Source organism: Plectropomus leopardus, chromosome 19 (genome assembly GCF_026936395.1).
Source record: "Plectropomus leopardus strain MGB_pleo_1.0 chromosome 19, ASM2693639v1, whole genome shotgun sequence".
Classification (NCBI taxonomy): domain Eukaryota; kingdom Metazoa; phylum Chordata; class Actinopteri; order Perciformes; family Serranidae; genus Plectropomus; species Plectropomus leopardus.
This window is the reverse complement of record NC_142194.1, coordinates 19,044,573-19,068,199: the sequence shown is the minus strand read 5'-3', so window position 1 is coordinate 19,068,199 and position 23,627 is coordinate 19,044,573. Positions and strand designations below refer to the sequence as shown.

General features: G+C 42.7%; 1 protein-coding gene across 4 annotated transcripts in view; it reads right to left on the bottom strand.

Moving 5' to 3' along the window:
* The window catches only part of raraa (retinoic acid receptor, alpha a), a 188,316-nt gene that overhangs the window by 131,325 nt on the left and 33,364 nt on the right, over positions 1-23,627 (bottom strand). For 2 of the 4 annotated variants that reach the window (XM_042507470.2, XM_042507472.2), the window contains exon 2: positions 20,610-20,679. The exons of the other annotated variants lie outside the window; for them this stretch is intronic. The gene's annotated coding sequence lies outside the window, so the exon portion shown is untranslated. The remainder of the gene's footprint in view (positions 1-20,609; positions 20,680-23,627) is intronic. 4 annotated transcript variants of the gene reach the window in all.

Here is a 23,627-nt window from a genome sequence, read left to right as displayed (position 1 = left end):
TCCACTAGCAGTCTTTCATCCCTCCCAGGCTCCCTCGTCTTGGACCACAGTGCTAACCAGCAGGGTCTGATTAGATTTAAATGTCAAGAGAGATAGGACAATACAGTTATCTTCCAAATTATGGCCCATTAAAGGGCCTAAGCAGTGCGCCTCCCTCCTCAACTAACTAATCACCAACCAGATTCATCATCTCACAGACTGGGGCATAATTTGGGGGGCTGTGGTTTCCCTCGCTTCTCCCTTTCTGTGCGTGTGTGTGTGTGTGTGTGTGTCACACCATGTGCAAGGGCATCCAGGAGTGTCTGTAATGTATGATCAGTGTGTGTGCATGCTGTGTGTGTGTGTTGCTCCGGAGGGAGCTGGTTCAGCGCCCCAGGCCCGTGTCCCATTAAAGAGAAAGAGAAAGAGAGAGACAGTGTGTGAATGTGTGTGTGTGTGAGTGAGAGAGAGAGACAGAGAGAGGAGAGGGGGTCCTCATTTAGACAGCAGGAATGGCAGGCTCTGTTCCACCTGCAGCCACCCAACAGACAGACAGACAGACAGACAGACAGACAGACACAGACAGAGGGACAGGGACTTGGAGGCATCCCATCTGCCTCCTCCTAATTCACCTGCTGTCCTCAGGGTGTCATAGGGAGCCACACGCCAAAATAATGGTGTCTCCATCGTCTGGTGGTCTGTTATTGTATTTTTTTTCTCTTCTCTTGCTTCATATTTTATCTTTCATTCTTCCTTCCTACAGACACATGCTTTGCAGTCTTTGTTCTCTAACTCATTCTTCCTCACTTACCTCCCCTTGTTCCTATAAGGAACCCTATCATTGATCTAGCATGCATTACAGTTTTCATCCCATCATCATAGAGGAGGTGATAGTGGTAGTGGGGTATTGGAGGTCTTATGGAGGAACAAGGAAACTGGAAATATAGGACTCATATCTCAAGGTGGTTTCCTTCATATCCTCGTCTCTCTTAGCTGCCTCGCCTTTTTCTGCATCTCCATTTCCTGCCCTGCCCACCTTTCAGTATCAATCTTCTCCACATTGGATCCTCTGCTGTTTTTTTATTCTGCCCCCTTTTCTTCCCTCTTTTACCTGATCCTTTGTCTGTTCTTTAATTTCTCCTTCTACTCCATCTTTCTTTTCGACCCCCCACCTCTCCATCATGGAGCTACTTATATTGGGCTCTGACTTCATACCTCCGCTGGCGATTTATGCACAGGAGCCTGGGCGATGTGCATTAGGGCCCTCGCCGTACGGCATTATGGATCGCACTATAAATAGCTGCTGTGCGTCCTGTAAAAGCTTTTCATTACATAGAGATATTGTTTGATCAATATAAGCCCTCTGCTAAATCTAATTACGAAAACGACCAAGGCTGAAAAATATATTAAATGTATTATCACGATGATCAGGCAAACAGAGGCAGCCACTGTTTTGGCCAATGAGGTTTCAAGAGGACTCTTACCAAAATAAATAGCCCATTTTAAGTACAAGGTACAAGAGCTAATTGGGATGTTGTATTAGAAGGAAAAAATGGGTTGAATGAGGAGGAGGAGGAATGCTTGATGGATAATAGAGGAAAGAAAACAGACTATGTTTAAATATAGACTCTGGATAATGTGCATACACAGAGGCAGACACATTCTGAGGAAGTTTATACAAGTTTCACAAAGAAATTCAAGGTTAACTAAATATTCTGCAACTCAGGGTTGCACAATGAAATGAAAGTTGAAAACAAACTATTTTTACACAGAAAAATGTATAGAAGATAGACAAACACACTAGGGCTGCCCCTTGAAAGTCAAAAAATCAAATCATGAGTCTGAGACTCTCAGTCGACTGAGGAGGAGTCAGGTTTTTTTTTCTGTGCAGTGTACCTCTGGGAATGTTTTGGTCCCCCGATTTTGCTGTGAAGTGAATGCTCTTGACTTTCATGCTACTCTTTGATACAGGGAGCGCCGAACACTTTCTGCTAAGAAGTGGCAAATTTACAGCTCGTGACAAATTAATATGATACAGTCTCTGGCTTTTGTTTGATATCTAGTGTCAGCAAAATAATGTTGTTGCATGTTAACGGCCCCTCGTTAGCACTGTTAGCGTGTTCATTATATTACGTAACTGACCGCTGTCACAATTTTGGGCCCGCTGACCCTGTTCAGACTTTAAAACTTTGTATGTAAAACAGAATGAAACGTGGAGTATTCTTATTGAACAGCCAAATCCAATTCGATTGGCATAATTCCGAGTCTGGTACAGCCTTAAAACACACATTATGTTACCACTGGGCCCCAGCTGAAGCTCCATGGGAGCCACTGGATTGTGCCAGCCACACAGCAGACCTTCATATGAGGTGCAGCTGTAGGAGACTTGGGAGAAAAACTCGAAAGAAAGGGGGGAGTAAAAAGGACAGAGAGAGAGAGAATAGGAGGAGCCAAGGGTGTCATTTCTCTCTCTGTCAGCTCCCTGCCTCTCCCATCCTCCCTCCCCCCCATCACCCCCTGAGATGTGGATGCTTCGCGGGGACAATTACCGACTGACACTTCATCATGGGCCGCGTGACAGGCGCTGACGGCCCTCGTCCAAACAAATGATGCTGGGGTCGAGGTTGCGGGCCTGCCTCCGAGTCTGCCTGCCTGTAGCCCCGCTGCATGGCCCTGCAGTGCATTAGCAGGCCGCGCGCGCACACACAACACACACGCACACACAGACTGAAAAAAAGCTACATTAAAAGAGACTCCTCTCAACCAATCACCTCCTTCCTTTAAGAAAAACACATTTATCAGCAATGGGGGGGATGACGGGTGCTGGGGGTTTCAATAGAAGCATGGAAAGTGGGTGGGGGCGCTACAGTACTGTCAAACCCCATCCCCCTTAGGTAAAGAGAGAGCTCTTCATCTTTGTGAGGCAACTAGGACTAACACACACACACAAAAAAATACTCCCTAACCCTCCATATGTACAACTAATCAGATAATGGGGTTAAACAGCGGCTTAAAAAAGCCAACGAGGCAAAAAAGCGAGCAATCAGCACGTTGACACCAGCATGCATCAATTAACCCTGTGTCTTTGTGGAGCACAGATAACACTCTGACCCCCTCCCCACTTCACAAGCACAACGATCAACTCACTCCTTTGCCTTGAGTGCAGCTAAGTTTAGATTCATAAAGTAGGTCAATTGCTAATAGTCAAAAAAAAAAGGGGGCAGCATATAGAGTTTAAGTAGAATCCATGAAAAAAAATAAAAAATATAAAAGAAGAAAAGCATGTGGAGGACCTGCTGGTAGCGGTCCCTCAGCTGAGAGTCTGAACCTGCAAATTAATAAACGCCGCCAGTGATCTCAGCCCAGGGAGGCCGATGAACAACAATTGAGACAGACATCAAACGCTTGACTAACACTGAAACAACACTTTGTAAAAAAGCTTGCCAGTCTCTGAACACACTCACTGCTGTGCATGTAGGACGGAGAGGAGGAGAGGGAGAAGAAAGAGAGACGGAGACAGCATAAACAATGAAACATTTATCAAAGCGAGGGGTACGGCATCTTCTGGGCTGCGCGGGCAGACTGCTAATGCAGGTGGCATTATTATTATTGTTGTGCTATCCTGAGCTGCCGCTGCTAGTATGCAGTAATCTATTGCGCTTCAGATTGGTGAAGACTCAAAAGCAACCTGTTCCCTATTGACACTAGACTTTGTGGATGCCCTCTGCTATCCCCAAGGAACTTGCTTTTTTTATCTTCTCTCATTGTTATGCGATTCTCTCTGCATTTATTATCACATTCTTCTCATTCATACTCCCGATGTTTTCCCTATTGGCAGCCCCCCTTGATAAATGTGTTTATGGCATCTCTCACGTCTCCAAACCCAATGCACAAGCTGCTATGTAAGATAAATAAAAGGAGAGCTGAGGGGGTGGGGGGTGGGGGGTAAAAATGAAGGGCAGGAGAGGAAAAATACAAAGCGAGAGCCATACCTCATGTTGGAAAGGCCCTTGAGAACGCTTTCAATCTTTCCGTCAATATTCAGTACGCAGGCCTGTATACACCATCATTAAAAAGGGGACGCTTCCTTGTTTATTTATCATGAGGACACATGGCTGACAGCTTCCTGTAAACAAGTCGTGTGTTTATATACGTGCGTGTACGTTCACTGTAGCTTTCATAACACACACTCCAGCGTCTCTGTCCGTTATCTGTTAAAATGGATTGCTGTGGCTCAGTAATGTGGGGAACAAGTGATGGAGTTGGCCAGCGTGCTCTCTGATAATGGCTGTTAGAGCTCAACGCTGTATACAGAGATTGAGGTTGTTTAACACATGAGGAAAAATGCTTTTTTTCCCCTCTTTTTCTGCTAGAGAGAGGACTGAAAATGATCTAACGCATGAGGTGAGGAAGAAAATGAGGTGGCGTTCATTTTTTCAAGATGTTTTCCATGCTTAATCACCTGCAGGATAGCAACTGTTTGAATAGTAAATGAATCATTCGCATAATGTGACCTTGTAAGGAAAAGGTTACATGTAAAGCTGAAAGCTAGTGATGAAAGAAAGGGTAGTTTTTATCTCTTTGATGCTTCAGCAACTTCACTCAGCTTGTTTAAACTGTCAGAAGATTCTCTAAAAGAAGTTGCCGACTGAACGGGTTGACTCAATTGCTTTGAAGCTTCATAAGCCATTGTAATTGACATCCACATCAGTATGTGAATGTTTTGGGGTTTTTTTGTTTAAATAAACATATATGTATATATAACCTGAAAATCCCACCCCAAATACCCCATATTTAAGAACTAGTTATGTGTTATTCTCAGACAAGGACATTTAAACGTACTGATTGTTTTGTGAGTCGGACTTGCTTTCATCTAAAATCAGTCATCAGCAGTCCTGCGCTACTGACACTGGGACTGTTTGACAAGAAGTGATATGCTAGCAAGATATCAAAAAAGTCAAGCTTCTTGAATTTTTTCAAAATTTGCAAAGATGAACCCCAAAAAGGCAAGTCCTAGAAATGGCAAAGGAAACTGGTATATATCAAAAATCTTATCTTAGCTTAGCAAATCAAATGAAAACTGTAAATAACAGCTTAGCCACGGTCCCGCCAAATACTAGGGTTTAGCCTAGTCTTGTTTTCCAAGGCAGCAGTTTAGGACTTACAGGATGGATAACTGATCTGTCCATCCGTTCAGAGCTGATCAGATAAGGTTGATGGATGAAGGAGCAGCTGTGAACGTGAGCTTTTGTACCCAGCAGAGTGTACACAAAGTTTCCCTTTCAATGCACCTGATGCTCCGCTGCTCCATCTCTCCTGAGCGCACACTGTGCTCCGAGAATTCAATGCCATGAATAACCGAATGGTACATATATATTTCAAAAGCGCTCCTAATGAACGATTCACCTCCAAAAGTAGAAAATCTATTTGTGGCAGCAGGTGTTTTAAACGTGGCGGGCCGCCAGATACTTCTCATTGAAGCTTCAATGCCAAAACACTGACATTTTTACACAACCTTAAAAAAACAGTTTACTGCTCCCTGTGTCTGTCAACTGACTTTGTGGTTATCATCAGCACCAAAGGTTAGTCATTCCACCCATAGATAAGCTAGAGCTTAACAACAGTTGGCCAACAGCTGGGTTCAGTCGTGCTGTCAATCAGTCAATAGCACTGATAACTTCAAACTTGCTGGAGGATATCAATTGCTGGAATTCATGAAGAGCTGCTGCAGCAGAAAGACCCCTGCAACTATTCATATGTTCATTCGAAATCATTTAAAGCTGATGGAGCCGGTCAAGTATGAGTTGACCATTTTGCATGAGTGTGTGTGTGTGTGTGTGTGTGTGTGTGTGTGTGTGTGTGTGTGTGTGTGTGTGTGTATCCAGGCCGACTGACCCACAGAGAAAGACAAATGGCTGTAGCAGGGGGCCGTGCTTGACATTTAGGTTTCGTGTGGTAATGGACGCTGACCTGCTGAGGTCAGGCCTGCCAGCGAGGCAGCAGAGGGGCCCATTTCTATACACAGTCTCATCCCTGTAACCAGACACTAGCATAACAGTGGTGGACACGCACACACACATAATCACTCAGTCACTCAGTGGAGAAGAAGACAGAGGGGCATCAAACATCCCACAGGTTGGACCACATAGGTGGGGGTGTCATTGTAGAGAAGAGACAGATGTTCGGTGTGTGGTTTTGAGTGTCAGGACATATTTCTGACATTTCTGTTGATATTTTCTACATCTGTGTAGGTGCACATTGATTCCTACAACCATAGCAACAGCATAGTACAGGGATGGCAAAGCAATGCTGGGTGCTATTGTTAAGAGAGAGCCCCGTGTTCACCCACAACTCAGCAACAGGAGGCTACTTTATATACTGTTTGTGACAGCTTTGTGGTAATAATGGAGCCCAGGCCCCCGCTAGTGCAAGTGGCATGCTCAGTCAAGTGAGACTTTGCCTAAGAGAACACACATACACACACACACACACACCAGGCAGCCTCCTTCACGCCTAATGAGACCACTGGGAGAGTGGAGAGAAGGAGGCAGGGAGAGGGAGATGAGTAGAGAGAGGAGAGAAAGGATGGGAAATAAAGGAAAAAGAGTGGAACAGCGATAGCAAGAAGAAGACAAATACACAGAGAGAGGAAGAGAGGCAAGGAGACCAACTGCTCCAACTTTCAAGGTTTGGGATTGCAGAAAGGGAAGAGGGGACTGAGGGGGGAGTACAGGAGTGATGACCTGGATTGCTGCCAAAGAAGCGAGAGGAAGATGAGGGGGTGTCAGAAAAAGAGCAATGACAGTGTGTGAGAGAGAAAGAGAGAGAGAGTTGAGGTACACTGCTAGACTTAGCAGCGGGTGGTTATGCAATGTACACAACACAGGAGTGCAGGGGGGGATCAAAGACATGGGGTGCATACATAACTAAATCTGACACTGTAGTGCAACAAGAGACGATGAGCAGGGAGAGAGAAAAAAAACTAAAATATAGAGAGAACAGACACTCCCTGGGGATGGGAGAAAAAGTACACTGGGTACTGGGTACACATCATTTTTGAGTAACAATGGAAGAGGAAGGTAATGACAGAGAAAAAAAACACAGATAAAAATATAGACATGTCAAAACTGTTCTACCTCTGCCTCTGGCACTACAGCATCATCTGCTCATCCAGGCAGGTGCACATTGCAGGGTGGGGTGTGTGCGGGTAAGTGAGTAAATAACTCGTAGTCCAAAATGGGAAAAGGCTTAAATGTCCGGTGACAAGGAATATGGACAGACAGGCACAGCTGAGCCTTTGGTTTTGCTTCCAGGGAAAGCAGAGCATGAATTATTAACAGGCGTTCGGTCTAATGAAGTGAAGATGAGCCACTTGGCTCCATGCTCATCTATGCGGACATCCATGTTTGTTTGGACTACGGTGCTCAGGCCCCGCAGCAGGTTACAGTGTCAACAAGTGACATGTCACCTATGCAGCAGCCATGAACATTGCTCTGGTTATTTAGGAAAACATTGTAGCACTGAGCTGTGTGTTACATTTCTTAGTCACTGCACACAAGCCTTCAGTAGGGTGAAAAAAAAGGAAATGTGTTGCACACTTCAACACATTTTACCCATCAGCAGAGCCTCAACTGACTCGCTGACCACAAGTTTATTGCATATGGAGCTGGAGCGTGGGACACAACTTCTCTCCTTTTTCCTGATGTTCTTTATGGCACCAGGAAGGAAACTTAAGTACCATGGTAGAGTCCATACTACATGTGCAGAGCTGGAAAGGGAAAATTTAAAAAATGTACTTCCGATCCTGATTTGCTAGATGTCTACCAGAAATGCAGTCCTCTGTCTTTTAAGAGTACACACCCACCTCAATGCCCTGTCTATTGTGAAGAGTACAGTGCATTTTCTCATCCGCCCTCTGAAATCAGGCCAATCTGTGTCAAAAGTTTTGGGATTTGAACTATACGAAACATTCTCCTCTCCACTATTAGAGCTATACTACTATAACCCATTAGTATTATGTAAATATTGCAACTTATATGCTGCTCTGACATGCAAAGCCTTCATCAATGTCAGGTTGAGTGAAATGAGTGTCTCACTTGTCTTGAATTTGATGGCTCTGAAGAAAAAAAAATGCTTACAATCAGGAGCAACGTTTCTAATATCCTGCATCAATACATAGCTGAACTGAAAGTGCTTAGGTCATCAGTTTAAAATCCCATTTCAGACAAAGTATGTCAAATACACTGCTATGAATCATATTTTGTTTAACATGGAATTTACACAAAAAACACATTTTTAAAAATAATAAAAAGCCAGATCTACTATTTCTCACTTGTTGAAAAATTTTCAGATCTGGCCTCTGTCCTTTTCACCACAGCTGTTTGCAGAAGAGTAGTTTTCATTTTTCATTTTCTCCAGCTCTGCTAGCGCTGGGTTGACCTATGAAAGTGCAGTGCACATCAACATGGCTAGCGTTAGCATTGGAGGAAACATCAGAGGGATTCAGCCAAACATCTTTAAGTCTCATTCAGACCCAGACTCAGATGCAAAGTTTGTGCACCAAAATCATTGACTAGCAGGCATATCAGAATAGTAAATGTAGTTAGTTTCTCTTATTTGCTTATTTTGTTGGTTTACTTGTTAACTTGAAGACTAACTGGCTGTGGCTGACACAGTGTCAGTGGTTCTTGTGAAACATACAATAACATCTGCTCCAATGTGGTTTTGGGTAGATAGTGGAAGGAAGCTTCAAGATCCAGTTTACATCCAAAAACTGCAAACTCTACCATGTTTGATGTCAAAATTTCCCAAAATTTTCCCTAAGATAATGCCAACTCTGCTCTATGTACTGACAAGTCCGCTCTGCGCTGGAGGTTTCACGTTTCTTTGCCTGTGCTGTGTCTATGGGTATATGGGTTTCCAGTACTAGACAGCGGTTGGCTCTGGTATTAGTGACATATTTAATCTAACTTGCCCAGTACAGACATCGCCCCCTTCAGTGGAGGACATTTTTGAGAACATAAACACAAGAAAAACCCATTTTTGATTGAAGGGGGTCTTTAACTTGCACTTCTTTACCAGAACTCCAAACAAATCCAAACCAATGATGGGACAGAGGACAAGAGGAGGAGGAGAACGAGATTTTTTTTTTTGCCATTATAGCAGTGTTGCTTCAGGGTTACAGTCACTGCTTGGCTGCTCTCTGCCTGCCTCCTCTTCCGGCAGCCCACATGCCACCACTAATCCCTCACAGACCCAAAGGAAGGCTTCAGGATCATCCCGTGTGTGAGCTGGGAAAGACAGGAAGCTGGCAGGCACATATTGCCTGGGTGAGATGCAGGGGATGACTGTAACAAACTCGTCAGGAGAGCTCCATCCTTCCTCGGGGTGTGCACAATTTTGCAAAGTGCTCAGGGTGTTGCTGTTGGATGGTGGCCTTGCTGACCAGCTAGACTCCTGGATCTCTCTGCCTCCAAAACAACACCCCAAGCCCTGTATGTTTTGGCCCAAAGACTGCAGATTGGGTGGTGGCACTGTTTATGTAACAAAAGGCAGTTTGAGAGAGAAAAGTTTCCTTTGAGTTAAAAAGCTTATTACATTATTTATGCTTAAATGACAAGTCATTTGACAAAAAAAACAAAAAAAACATATATATATATATATATATATATATATATATATATATATATATATATATATATATATATATATATATATATATATATATATATATATATATATTAGCCAGCTACTATAACACGTTTTATGTTTGTGCTTTGAGCACCAGAGGTGGGATGAAGTCATTGTTTTAACAAGTCACAAATAAGTCTCAAGAATATGCACTCATGTCCCAAGTCAAGACTGACAAGTCCTAAACCTTAAGTTTCAAGTCCTAAACATGTTATAATGTGCTCTTCACTAAACATCATGCCATTTTGACAAGAGAGTAAAAATAAGTCAAATGTATGTGTATTAATTTGATGATTTTTTAAAATGTGTGATTGTTTGTTACAAGTTTGTTTAAACAAGTGCAACTAAACCAGTAGTGCTGATGTTGTTGTTTCGTACTTTATAGCACTATTAACAAAAACAGAAAGAATTTTGTCGTTTTTTGTCCTGTCTTGTATTTAAATCATCCACTGCTTTCAACATATTAATTTATTTGTGGCAGCCCACCACAATTAAAACATCTGCTGCCGTTAATTAGCACGCAGTTAAAATACTGTTCTGTTATGCATTGCACCACACTCTTTAAACGAAGAGCATACTCTTGGCACGGACAGAGCAGCAGAACATCAGGCACATTGAAACTCAAACTTAGTTATTCATTCTGCTGCGTTTAAAAGTTTGCCTTCATTCACAAACAGCTTCTCCTTTCATCCATTGATCTAACCTGATCCGCTCTGAACAGACCAACACATCAATAATCCACGCTGCGCGTAACAAACTGCTGCTGAGGAAAAAGAGGAGTGCAATCTGCGCTGCGTTCAGTGACCCACAAAAACCTTTGAATTTAGAGAGGGGACACAGAAGGACACAACCACACCACACATACACTGTAAATCTGTGGGAAACACTCTTCTCAAACTAAAAAAGTAACTAAAAAATAATAACTTTCTCTTCCCAAATGTGTAAGACATTATCTGTGAGAATATTCTTCATTTAAAGTGATGATCTATGTTGTTACAGGTTACACTGCTTTAAAAACAAACAAAAAAGCGTACATTTTAATCTTTGGGCTTGGGGAAAGGTATTTAGTATTTTCAAGTCAAAAAAGGCTCAAGTCCAAGTGAAGTCACATGTTATTGGTGTTAAAGTCCAAGTTGAGTTAATTTTTCCACCTATGCAATTTTATGTTACAGTCCTTTTATTTTGTCATTCTTCAGAGCAAGTGAGTGATTTATCTAAAATTATGAATGTTGTTGCTTCTTCTGTCTGAAGGAATCAATAAAAATTAAAATTGAAAAAAAAAGTCTGAGTTGAGTTGCATGTCTTTTTAGATTTTATCAAGGTGAGTCAATCTTTAAATTTGTGACTCTAGTCTGACTCCAGTCCAATTCATACGAATCTAGTCCACACCTCTGTTGATCACTTGCTTGCAATTGATAAAAGTGTTGAGATGCATTGGACATTAATGCTGTATAGCATTATATTGTTGCAATAATAGCTCCCACTAGGTGAAAATAACCCCCCCATTTAAGATCAAAGAGACATTATAAGGGACAGTTCAACATTTCTAATCTCATACTATATTCTCTCTATATGAGCTTGCGGTTAGAGGAATGGTTCTGCATCTGAATTAAAATAAAGTGGAATGGTTCAGTAGGTTAGCGCCACATAGCATAACTGAACACATAATTGTTATTAAACAATAAACCTTTCAGGCAATAACTCCAGAGAGAACATGTTTATCTTCAGCAGCGAGCGCAGCCAATTAGATACATACAAACATAAATACACAAAGGCGTACAAACAGGGAAGTGTGTAGAGATAAAGTATGACATGAGTGGCCAGCCTTGCTATTATGAAGACAATTGACAATAAAGCTCTGAGTACAGTCACAGGAATAATATGCTCCGTTATCATTCAATAAGGCAATTCTCTTCTACAAGACTCTCAGTGGCACTGTGCTCATTCCTGAGGAGCCTGCAGGCAAGAAACAATACTCAGGTGTTGAAATGTCTCTTCGCTACATTTAAATCAATAAATATGTGCAATCGCACACCATGAGAGGCTAAGCTGAGCCCAAGCAGAAGGATAACTTCATACTGTAATGAACACATAGAGGCTAGCATGGTGCACCTAAATCTTAGTTACGGCCACACCCTGAGCGTATCGGCCCGTGTTACACACAACTCCCTAACCACTGCTCTTTTTCCTTTTTCTGCACATTTTCCAGTGCAGGAAGGACCCTATATCACTGTATATAATACATCAGCGACTACTGTCGTTAATTTCTTCTCTCTTTCCCATTCTCCCTCTCTCTCCTCAGGGGTTCCCAATGGCTGTCCAGAGCACATGTGTTTTGGTTTACCTAGAGTGGAGCCCTATCTGAGCCCAGGCTGAGAGCAGACTGCGGGCTTTGTCTGTGGCACCATTAATCAACTGTCCTTTAACAAAAACAGAAAACCAGATGAGAGACAAAGGGAGGAGACGTGGGGGGTGGGCCCTTATTTAGGTAGAAAAAAAGAAGAGGGTAAGAAGGAAGAGAGCGCAGAGAGAGAAGGGGGGATGCTTGACCCAGATCCAGGCCTTTAATAAATCAAGCAGCAACAATAACAAGCAAAGTTTTCATGTGGCTTGACTGATTAATCAGGCTTTATTTTTGACATGGGAGGCAAGGGAGTCTTTTCTTCTTCTTCTGTCTTGTCGCTCTTGTGGAAGACTGCAGTGTGGCTGAGCAAGTCTTTTTTATGTTGGGTGTTTATGTCTTTATGCTCCAAGGTTTTGGACGCGGCGGGCCTGCATCGTTCACGGTTTAATGAGAGTGAGACCTTCACTTGATGGTGGGACGGGACAATTTCACCGAAGGTTTCCGACTACAGTAATGGGAAACAAGAAGGTTGTCGAAAAGGTTTGGACATGCACATTTTAAAAATGTATACAGCTTGTATGAAGGTGCAGGCATGCAAACACAGGTTTCTTTTCTGAAATATGAATGAGTGCTGTTTTACACACATGCACACACCACACACACACAGCAAGCCACAGGATGTGAAGCAGCCCTCTGAGACTCTTTGCGAGGTGCCGATCGATGGGCATTGAGTGTGGACAAGGAGGCCTCAGAATCGATAGGGGGCCATTACAGAGATGTGCCTACTGGGACCTGGGAGAGGAGGTGTAGAGGAGGCTAGATATATCTGGGCCCTTGATGCTGTCTTCTTTACCTCATTTGTGGGAGGTTTTACTCCACGTGAGTGCTGGGGCACACATACGCACAACAGGAACGTGGACATGTGCATGCTTTAAGAAGAGCTTCCCTCGCAGGAAGCAGGGAAGACTTTTTCTGTCCCTCTAACTCACCTTCAGTGCCATCCTCTCCTCTATTTCCTCCTCATCTTCATTCAACTGTCTCTTTCTCTCTCCATGCACTGCAGTGTCACCACAGCTGCCTGTGCTTGCACTGTCAGTGGATCCTAAGACTTTCTGTCACCCCCTGCTAGTTCCTCCACTCCTCCGCTGCTCAGAGAGTGCACTGACTGTCCTATTCTCTCTCTCACATACACACACACACACATACATCTACTGCCAGCATTGTTTCTTCCACAAAATGTCTAGCAGTGACATAATCCCAAACCATGTGCTGTTTTACATGTTTTGAGGCATCAGCAATGTTTTCACATAAAGGTTCACTCTAGTCCAGTGCTGCACAGCTAAAATTACTTGTGGGAAGAAGCTCAGTTCATGTAGGAAATTAACACAACTATGATGTTAGTTACAAATGTACTCACTCAAAAACAACAAAAAAAAACAGGAAAACGCAAAGCTGGGCGCTGGATGCTGCTCTTGTGCCTGCTCTGTGCCAACTTTTAAGGGCATCTAAGGTTGCTAAGCAACCATAACCAGCACTATATGATTACCTGAAATCCCAAAGGTTGAGCTGACCTTCTTTCAGATGTTGTTTTATAAGAAAAAAAAAGATGTTGTTTTATGAGTGTGTATTAGGCCTAAAATGTTGGGTAGAGATGTAAAGCAAGACTACCCAGATGTAAAGCTTTGGGTAGTCCTGAACTCAAAGATCAACTTATTCACCATACTTATCGCAGACTGATATTCACAGATGAAAGGGAAGGTAATGACTGGCTGTGATTAGTTGTTTCTCATCACATGACATGCAGTGTGTGTTGCTGCTTTCTAAAAGTTGAACTTTGTTTATGTCAGGGCCCACCATCGCACGCTGAAGAACACTTGGGAAGTCTTGTGTGCTGCGACAACATTGCACTCACTTTAAATGCACTTTCCACATGTCTGCATTGGAAACAATTAAATTTGCGGGCACAAAAAAATAAATAAATAAATAAGAATTAAAACATGGCATGATCCCTAATATCCATTAACCCCCGAAATGCTATGATTTAAAAAAAAAACATACTCCAATATCTAAAAATAGAAAATACAGCCTGTTAAAAGCACTTTACTTTACTTTATCACTATTCCACATCCATACAGGTGCTGATCACATGAAAGCCGACAGATGAGCCAGTCAGGCAGACGACTGAAACCAATGAGGCAGACTGTGAGCTGGCTCCTGCATCCATCACCTTGCCAGGAAAAAAAAAGTGAAAGAGATTTACTATTCACCACATTTAATCCTCCTAGTAGGAATAGGAGCAGGAGAGGAGAAGGGTCTCCTCCTGCTCGCCATCGCCCTCCTTTCTGCGGCCCGTCTCCACCAGCACCACCATTAAAGGACAGTTGAAAATAGTGCATTTGGACGATGTTGTGGAGACGAAGGACTATTAAAAGTCAGGCAAATGCTTTTACCAGTGCTTATGAAATTGCATGGAGGTGCCATGTCGGCTCCTGCAAGTGCAGTCCAAGAAACCCTTCTGTGGCTGATCAAAAAGAACGTGCATGTGCGCACACACGTAGAATGCACACACAGTTTCTGGGCTCCACTAGCAGTCCCCATTGGTTTGGAAGGCCATAGCAGGCTATAACAACTACACCCTGGCCGGCCTGTTAGTAGTGGGCCCTCTGTTTCAGCAATCTGGGTTCTCTTTGCCTTTGGACAGCGACCAGGTCAGGCTGCACAATACACCACTGTGTTTGGATAGAGAGAGAGAGAGAAAAAGCGGGAGAGAGAAAGAGAAAACTGCAGGCATGTGAGTCTCTATGTGTGCATGAATTAGAATGTGTGCAAGCATGTTTGTCTGAGCATGTTTTGGTTTGTGGGAATACTGCACATGTGTGTGTCAGCATGTGCATGTGTCTGTATTATGACCCACCACACCCTCTGTCTCTTCAATACTTGATTGAGGGCCTCCCTCCCATCTCCCCAGCCTCCATCGTTACATCATCACAGCTACATCTTTTTGCTACCTCAGCACAAACAACCATTTTGGGACCCCTGGCAGCAGTTTTCTTCCCCCCAAGGCAGGGTTTGAATGTTGAAAACCTCCGAGAGGTCAGTGTACCAGAAGTAACACACATCACTGTCAGTCTGAAACAATGCAGTGGAAAGCAAACATGTCGGCCTATGCAACTGTGACGGCTACAAGGAAAACAGACTGCGATACAGAGCGGGGCCTGTGCCTCTTTAAGGAGCGCAGGCGGCACCTGTCCCTTTAAGATCTATTTCTCACAGCTTGTGGGTGCTGAGCTGAGCGGGCTAGCCTGAGCCGAGCCGAGCTGCGCTGTGCATGTATGGTAACAGGGGGGAACCGCGCCGCCCAGCCTGCCAGCCCACCACAGGGAATTTGTTTATGTTTCCTCGCTGCCAAGTTCCTGTCAGGAGGCGCCCCAAAGAGGAACTGCAGACTACTCAGTACTGTTAGCTACGCCCTCTCGCCTAGAGTGGCTGGGGTTTTTCTGCATACAGTATCGGGTGGTGCTTTGTAGCAACACTTAAATCCAGGGAGGTCTCTTCATCAATTTCAGCACTCACACACACACTCCATACTTCAAGCACTCACTGTGTTGTTCCGCAACCAGCTTTGAGAGCATCGAACTTTATAAAACAACTTCTAACAGAAGGCTTAATTTATGACCCCCCAAACAGATTAACACCAATTTACTCAAAACACAGTGCATAAAACAGCACAAAGGCATAGTTTCATTAAAGCAATAGTTTACGAGTGGCACTTTGTTATGCTGTGGATTATGGGTATTGTAAAAACTGAGCACCACCACATAAAAACACAGTAAACAGGATTGGTAAACTCGTGGGCATTGAGTCAAGTACTTGTGGGGAAAAGAGCTAAATCTAAATTACTCTCCCACTAATGCAAAAGCGCAAAGCTGCCTTCCAACAACACACACAAACATTTCCTCAAATCATGACAAAAATATGCTATTACCAGCAGTAAAACAATGACTGCATCAATTTTTGCACATTAACACAATGCCTCAGCCTGGCATATACATGCTGTTTCTTGAGTATCCACAACATATGAGCAGCCCTTCTGTCCAGTGAGGTCAGCAAGTGCGTTCTCTATCTTGAGTGCTGCGGCCACCCGCAAGTTTGTCTCTCTGCAAAAAGGAAAGAGCCGCTCACTTGCAGGACATGAGCCGTTTGTCTTCATACCATGCAATGTCCAGTCAGTGTACGTGGTAGGAGATAGAGGGATGTGTATATGTGTGAATGAGTGGAGGAAGGAGAGGTCAGACAAGGCCACCCAAAGGGGCGTGGGACCCAGGATGGCGAGACAGAGGAAGAGATGGAGAGAAAAAGGGGAAGAACAAAAGATGGAAGCGTGGATGGAAAGATGGAGGCTGGGGGTGGGGGGTGGGTTGTGGGGGGTGGCTGGGTGAAAGCAAAAAACAGGAAGCCATTTATGTCAGCTTGGATGGTGGGACCACTCCCTGTCACGTGCTGGCACATTTCACTGTTTTCTGACTGTATAGCCAGAAACTCCCAGTTTACACACACAATGAAAGGTAAACCAATGGCTGATTGGATGAATGCACAGGGGAAAGGCACAGGCTGCCTTTGCTTGAATGAGGATCGTGCTGTCTCGTCAAACTTCTCCATTTTTTAGCTGTGGGTGGAGCGCACACGCACGAGCGCAAACTTAAATCATTTGAGCATTGAGACTAGCAGCACACTTCTGCTATTCTGCTGACTGTGAGGAAGTAAGATGCCACACAATATCTTGCTATTCAAATGCTTTACAATAAATGAGCTCAGCAGCACAAAAACTAACTGAGTTTGAAGTAGTTAGGTCAACTGCAACCTTCCAATTTTGGGCGATGGTGTAAATCTGACAAATTGAATTGTTTTTTTTGTGTACACTGAAGAAATGCCCAGAACTGAAAAAAAGCAAAAGCTGGAGAATAACTGTAACAGAGAATAGTGGCACTGTCTACCATGTAAAAAAAAAAAAAAAACACCCGTAAAAGTTTCTAAACACAACTGAACATGTTCCAGCAGGAATCTGATCTGAAATCAGGGAGAAATCCACAACAACATCTGCAAGCAAGATAACACATTTTTCTGACGTTAGAATGTAGCTACATAGCATAGCGTGGGCTACGTCACGTAAACAGTTGCAGTAGAGTGCCTGGTGCAGATAAAGAAATTCATCATGAGCTGATGCCAGCCTGTCACTAAAGTAGAAATAATTGTTTGGAAAGCTCATGGGGATTACTTTTACATATGTTTACCTCATTATTGTAAAACTTGGGCCATGTTTAACATGAATATCTGACATTGTAACTAATATATATATATATATATGTATATGTGCGTGTGTGTGACAAAACGTAAGGAAAAGCATAACGCCACAGTGCCTCCAAGAGTGGCATTGCTCAGATGCAGTGCAGCTGTGCTTAGAGATTCGCCTATGTTTTACGCATGATGTGCACATTTTTAGCAAAAATGATCTTTTGATAACTGACTTTATATCATGCCACCTTTCACTACAATGTCAATGTACCTGTCACAGATATGAAAAAACTTAAACTTAACGCTTCATGTTTTCTTTTCAAAATATAAGCCCTCTGACAACATTTTTAAGGACAGAATCCCTTCATCTTTTAACACAAGGCTTTTTATTGTGAAATGTTTGTAAGGCTGTGTTGTAGAGGATGAAGTGACTTGCACAGCTCCATAAATAAGTGAAGTAATAGCTTTTAAATGTGAAAATACAAAACTAATAGCAGCAGGCAGCTCTACATTAGCGCTGCAGCAACAGTACTGTCTGTGTGAACATCACTTGTGTGCGAGCCGCTGTAGTTTGGCGAGGTAGTCGTCATGTGCTGCTCATGCAGGCAGTGTGGCCTGGGCGTAATAGGTTTCTTTCATCAGAAGGTTGAAGTATTGAGAAGTAGGGTTGAGCAATATGGCACTACAATGATATAACAATTTCAGGGCATTTATGTGATTACGATATTCTTTAAATGACAAAATATGGAAAAACATATATATTACTGACTTTAAGAGCATACAATTGCAACAAAATAAGTGTTATAGTTTTATAAGTCAACATATATCTAACAGTTTACCTTCAATATTCAGCAAAAACTAAACAAAACTTAGTTTCTGTATACAACAAACTCAACCACAAATTACACATGCGAACAGCTGCCAAATACAAAAAATGCTGCTGCAAGAGGAGTTTACTTTGAGTGGCAAGTCACTCAAAGACACTGAAAAGTCCAGGGCTGTGCATAAAACATTTGGAATGCCAAGGCTTAAAGAACCACTGATTCCACCCTGCTCAAGCCACTCTGAACCTGTCTCCTACACAGTGAAGCCAGTAGCACTTCTACTTTCAGCCATGTTTGTTGTTACTGTGCATAATGGTATGACATCATTTCAACAGGTCAAAATACTGCCATTATCATGATATGATTTTTTCTTATCATATAAAAATGATACCGGTATTATCATGAATGATAATTCATGCCCCAGAGTGCAACACAATCCCACTTCTATTCTTCATCACAATGAAAGAACAAAAAACATAAGATTTTACAGTTCCAAAGAAACTGGCACAGCCACTCAAGGAGAGCAATTGTAATCTGACATTGGGAACTCTAAGAAAAAAAAAAGAGTACAAAAATTGCTGTAGCATGGTGGCAAGACACAAAAAAAGACCAAGTCTGGGGAAACAATAAAGCTGTCGAGTGTTGATTGTCCATTGATTGGTGTATGAAGTGCCATTACATAGGAACAACTGTGCATAAACTCACTTTAACTTCCCTGAAGTTTCCATATGCGAAGTGAAGTAGAAAAACAAAACAAAACACTGAAGAAAAAAAAAAAACACAGGAGTCCCATTCTAGACAGAGGGAGAGGCAGCGGCTCGGCAGCCACCACCGACCTACCGCACACAGAGTGTGAATCATTAAAGGCATGTGTTCCACATCAACTGTCGGGGCCGCTTCCCAACCCACGAATGAGACTGGATCTAAATTATGACGGAGAAAGGGGGGTTAAATACCACTTCACGTGGAGATGAAAACCCCAAACCTGCTAACTCAGAGAGTGAGAGAAACTGGAAAATGACTGTATACAAGTACTGAATGTACCTTCTGCCAGTTCACAAAATAAAACGGCAATAATAAATGAAGCAGTTAATGGAATAATTAAATGCTTTCCAAAAACAGTGATGTTTCATCATGAACAGATGAAGCGTATACGGTTTAATGCCCTCTAAACAACTACAAGGAGAGTCAAACTGAACAGAAAACTGACCTACTTTACTTCTTGCATGTTTTTCTGGCTGCCTCAATTTCTAACCTCACAAAAGCTACGACAACACAGTGGGATAACTTTCCTCAAAAAAACAAATCAAAAGAAGGAAGAGAAACTCAGAGCGAAATGCATACAAGATCTTAGTGCCAGCCTTAGTCTTGTCAATCAGGCTAGCCGTATGCCAGACTGGTTGCTAACAGAGGAGTGACTGCCAGACCACTTGTCATCCCCAGTTACGACACATGGACGTCCTCTGTGGGTGTGAATATGTGTTTGTGTGCAAAAAAAACACACACCCTCTCTTATGCGGGCATCCAATGAAGGCAGCGATTTGCAGAGGGAGTCTGCATTCTTTTGGGTATTGGCTGGCATCTTGGTGCACATACCATTCTATTTGCTTTTTGCTTGAGAGGCTGGCATGGGGGAAGGAGTTTGTCCAGGGGGAAGAGATCACCTTTCCCCGGAGTCAGGAGGGGACAGGGTAGGACAGGACAAGACATGACGGGGCAGGACAGGAGAGGAAAACACGAGTTTGTACAAGCAGGAGAAAGCCAAATAGGACAGGACAGGACAAGACAAACGAAGCCACAGTCCCTTGGACTCGATGCTATGATTGGCTGAGAGGAATTAACCAATCTTTTTCAGTCTGTCATTATTGTGGCAACATCCTGGCACAACAACATGACATGGAATAAAGGCCAGAATAAAATAAATGGTACATAACTGTTCTTTCTGCTGCCACATTATTTTGCAGCCAACACAAGAAAGATGAATCTAACCCAATAAATCATTCTATATTCACAGAGTGATGATCCAAGTTCTTCAAGCCAGCTCCTAATAATGAATGGCTGTTTTTGTTTGGTCTTTGTCCCTTGAACATGACAGAGCAAATCTCCCTGCTGCCAGCTCCAACTGTGATGCAACAGACCCAGGATTAGACTTGATCCTACCACTGGCGGCACGCAGGCCATAAGACAGAGTACCTCCTCTAAACCGAGCAGAGTGTGTGTCTGTGTGTGTGAAAATGTTTCCCGCAGGTCTGAAAATACTTTAGCTGCACATAAACAGTGACCTTTTATGACAGCAGATGTGACACAGTGAAAACACAGACAAAATTCAATACAAAATAAACATGGCAGTCACATGACGAGGAACAATGCTATTGTGTATATAGAGAGCAAGATGGTGTTTGCTACCCCACAGACACAAGTGTGGAGTGTGCACAAGTCCAATTACCCAGAGTTGACAGGAGCGACAAATTCGGGCTTACCCCAAAAACGTCAATCTCCCTGTCCTTGGCCAAGGAAATCTCCCCTTGAATCGATTGCAGCTCCTAAGCTCTGAGGAGAGAGGAAGAAAGAAAGAGAAAGATATTTGAAACCAAGAGCTTTGTGGTCCTTATCCACGTGCTGCAGACTCAGTGACTCCCTAGCCTCTCTGGCACAGAACTGCTTCACTACACGAAAACTCTTACTCTCTTTTTCCTTCCGTCACTCTCATACTCCCTGTAATCTCCCCGCCCTTTTCCAATAGATTGGACTTTTTCACTCGCTACATTTGTGCCCCAGACATCATGTGAAAAGTGGAGTAAAACAGTGCTTTTGTGGTGTGTGAATTACCTGGGGCCTAAGACGGCACAGTAGTGCTTATGGCTACAACTCAATTACAGCAATGTGAATCAGGTGGCAGCCTAGAAATCCCCTTAGCCTGATGCACAAATAGGGACACAGAGGTGCCTTCACTGCCAAGACAGAGACAAATCTAAAGTGGCATGTCTTCTATTCATAGAAAGACAACTAATACTGTGCTGTACGTGAATGAATAGCTGCCGCGGACATGGATCTAGCAACTCCGGTTTGAACAATACCATTTTGTTTATGCAGGTTGCTAAAACATCAAGTGTTTACCAATATGTCTGGTTGCAGACCTAAGTTAAACGAGTCACATGACTCTTAGGATCTCTGATAAAAGTCACATTTATGCGGCAGAAAACATGGTAAGTGTTTCAGGATTGTTTAAAAAAGTGGAAAGGCAATTTTTCAACATTTTCCCTCCCAGTGTTATCATCGCAAAGACAACTGGATTGCTTTCCGTTTTCCTCAGAGCCTAGCAACTACCAATAACACAAGACACACTGCATTTTGTTATAGACAGTCACTTCAGTTGTTTCCATGTCCCGGATAATAAAGGCCTTTTCTTTTTTTAAGATGTCTTTTTTTCGGGGGGGGGGGGTGTCACGTTTAAAAGTAAATATCACCTCAAGTTGGGTCAATCATGCTTATACACCAACTCCGAAACATTTGTCTGTCATTAATGTGTAAAAGATTTGATTTTTTTGTCCAAGAAGCAGTGAAGAAAATGTGGCGTAACCTGCTGAACACTTATATTTGCAGCTTGGGAGAGGAACAGGGCAGAAGTGCAAAGGGGACCAGCAAGAAAAAGAAGTGGAAATATACAGAAGCAATGTCCTTCTTCCACAACAATAGAAAAGGTAAAAATAGACTATGCACGTATGCACAACAGTAATAATTATGCTTACAGCAGAGTGCAATTTATAACTCAGGTAGTTGCGTTGCCAGCTGCAAGATGGGGGGATGCAGAGAGCTGTGACAGCAGACGGGGGTAACTTTAGTGAGAAGGAGAGAAGCAAGGGGGCAAAGGATTCTAATCAGTTCAATTTTGAGTCCAACTGGACGTTTGTACCAAATTTCAGGAAACTCCTCATCTTCAGATATTGCATTGACAAAAATGAGACAGATGACCTTGACCTTTGAACACCAAATTCTAATAAGCTTATTGTTGAGTCCTTAAAGTTTGTATCAAATTTGAATAAATAACCTCAAGGTGTTCTTGAGATGTCGCTTTCACAAGATACACATGCAAAGTCACCGTGACCTTGACTTTTGACTACCAAAATCTAATCCTTGAGTCCATTCAAACATTTGCACCAAACTTGAAGTAAACGTTCCTGAGATATTGCGTTCACAAGAATGAGACAGACGAGGTTACCGGGACCTTGACCTTTGACTTATGACCACCAAATTCGAATCAGCTCATCGCTGAGTACAAGTGAATGTTTGTGTTAAATTCCTTCAAGGCGCTCTTGAAATATTGCATTAACAAGAATGTGCTGGACAGACGGACAGATATACAACCTGAAAACTAAATTAAAATGCATCTGACTGAGTGTGTAAAGCTTTCAGTGCACAATGATTTTTATCAGATGACGCATTTTAAAAAATGCTTACAAAAAAATAAGTACCTTACATTGACACTTTGTTCACTGGGGATAGGTAATGATGGCTACCAGAGAAATCCAAAGCTCTTTCCTCTTCCTATGTTGGTTGTACAATGGTTGACCCTATTCCTTTGTGCAGTAAACTGAGCTTTCATTTTATTGGGAGATCGTACCCGGTGGCAGACAGAATTGCACAGTGAAAGTAAAGCTTTGAGCCAACCACTCCAAAGGCTGTGATGGTGTCATTATTCTATAGCCATAACATTCTGTAATCAACATTTACTTTATAATGATAAGTTAAAGCAAAAAGCATGCCTATGTCCACTTTTACCAAAAACAACTGGATGAAAATAACAGGACAGTGGTTTGAAAATGTTAAAAGGCACTTTGTTGGATTTCATGGATCCAACAAAAATGCCAAACTGAACAATCATGGTCAATAATATTTGAATAGAAAATTGCTTTGTGTCAAAAGCAGTGAGCTGTCCTGACTCTCTCCTTGAGGAGAAAACAGACCATCTCTTTTTAGCATATCCTGGTTACAGGATCCCTCCAGGTCCCATAATATGTAGAGCTGTGGATAAGGCCAGGGTTTTCCAAACGCATGTTCAAGAGAAACCATTGACCTTTAAAACTGTAGTCTGTTTGGGTTTATTTCACTTTAGCACTTGTCACAAAGAGGAAGACAATTTCTGCACTTCAGTTAACAAAGAAAGCAGCAAGATGTATCAGGACAGAGCTTTCCTGACTCTCACAGAAATGGCTGCTCTTTGAAAAGGGTCATCATACCACTACAAATATAAAATCCTTCACTCTAGGCCGAAGTGGCCTTGTTGCCATTTAACAAGCAGCAAATGAATTTCACACTAATTTGTTATCACAAGCTCTTGAGGACCGTCAAACAGTTATAACAGAGACAAATATAGCAGTCTTATAAAAATAATGAATTAATCTTTACTACAAAGACTGCTTTCATTTGCACATCACACAACTCCAACTGGCTACTGTGCAAACCTCAGTGCAATGTTAATGAGGAGTTGCGTTTACAAA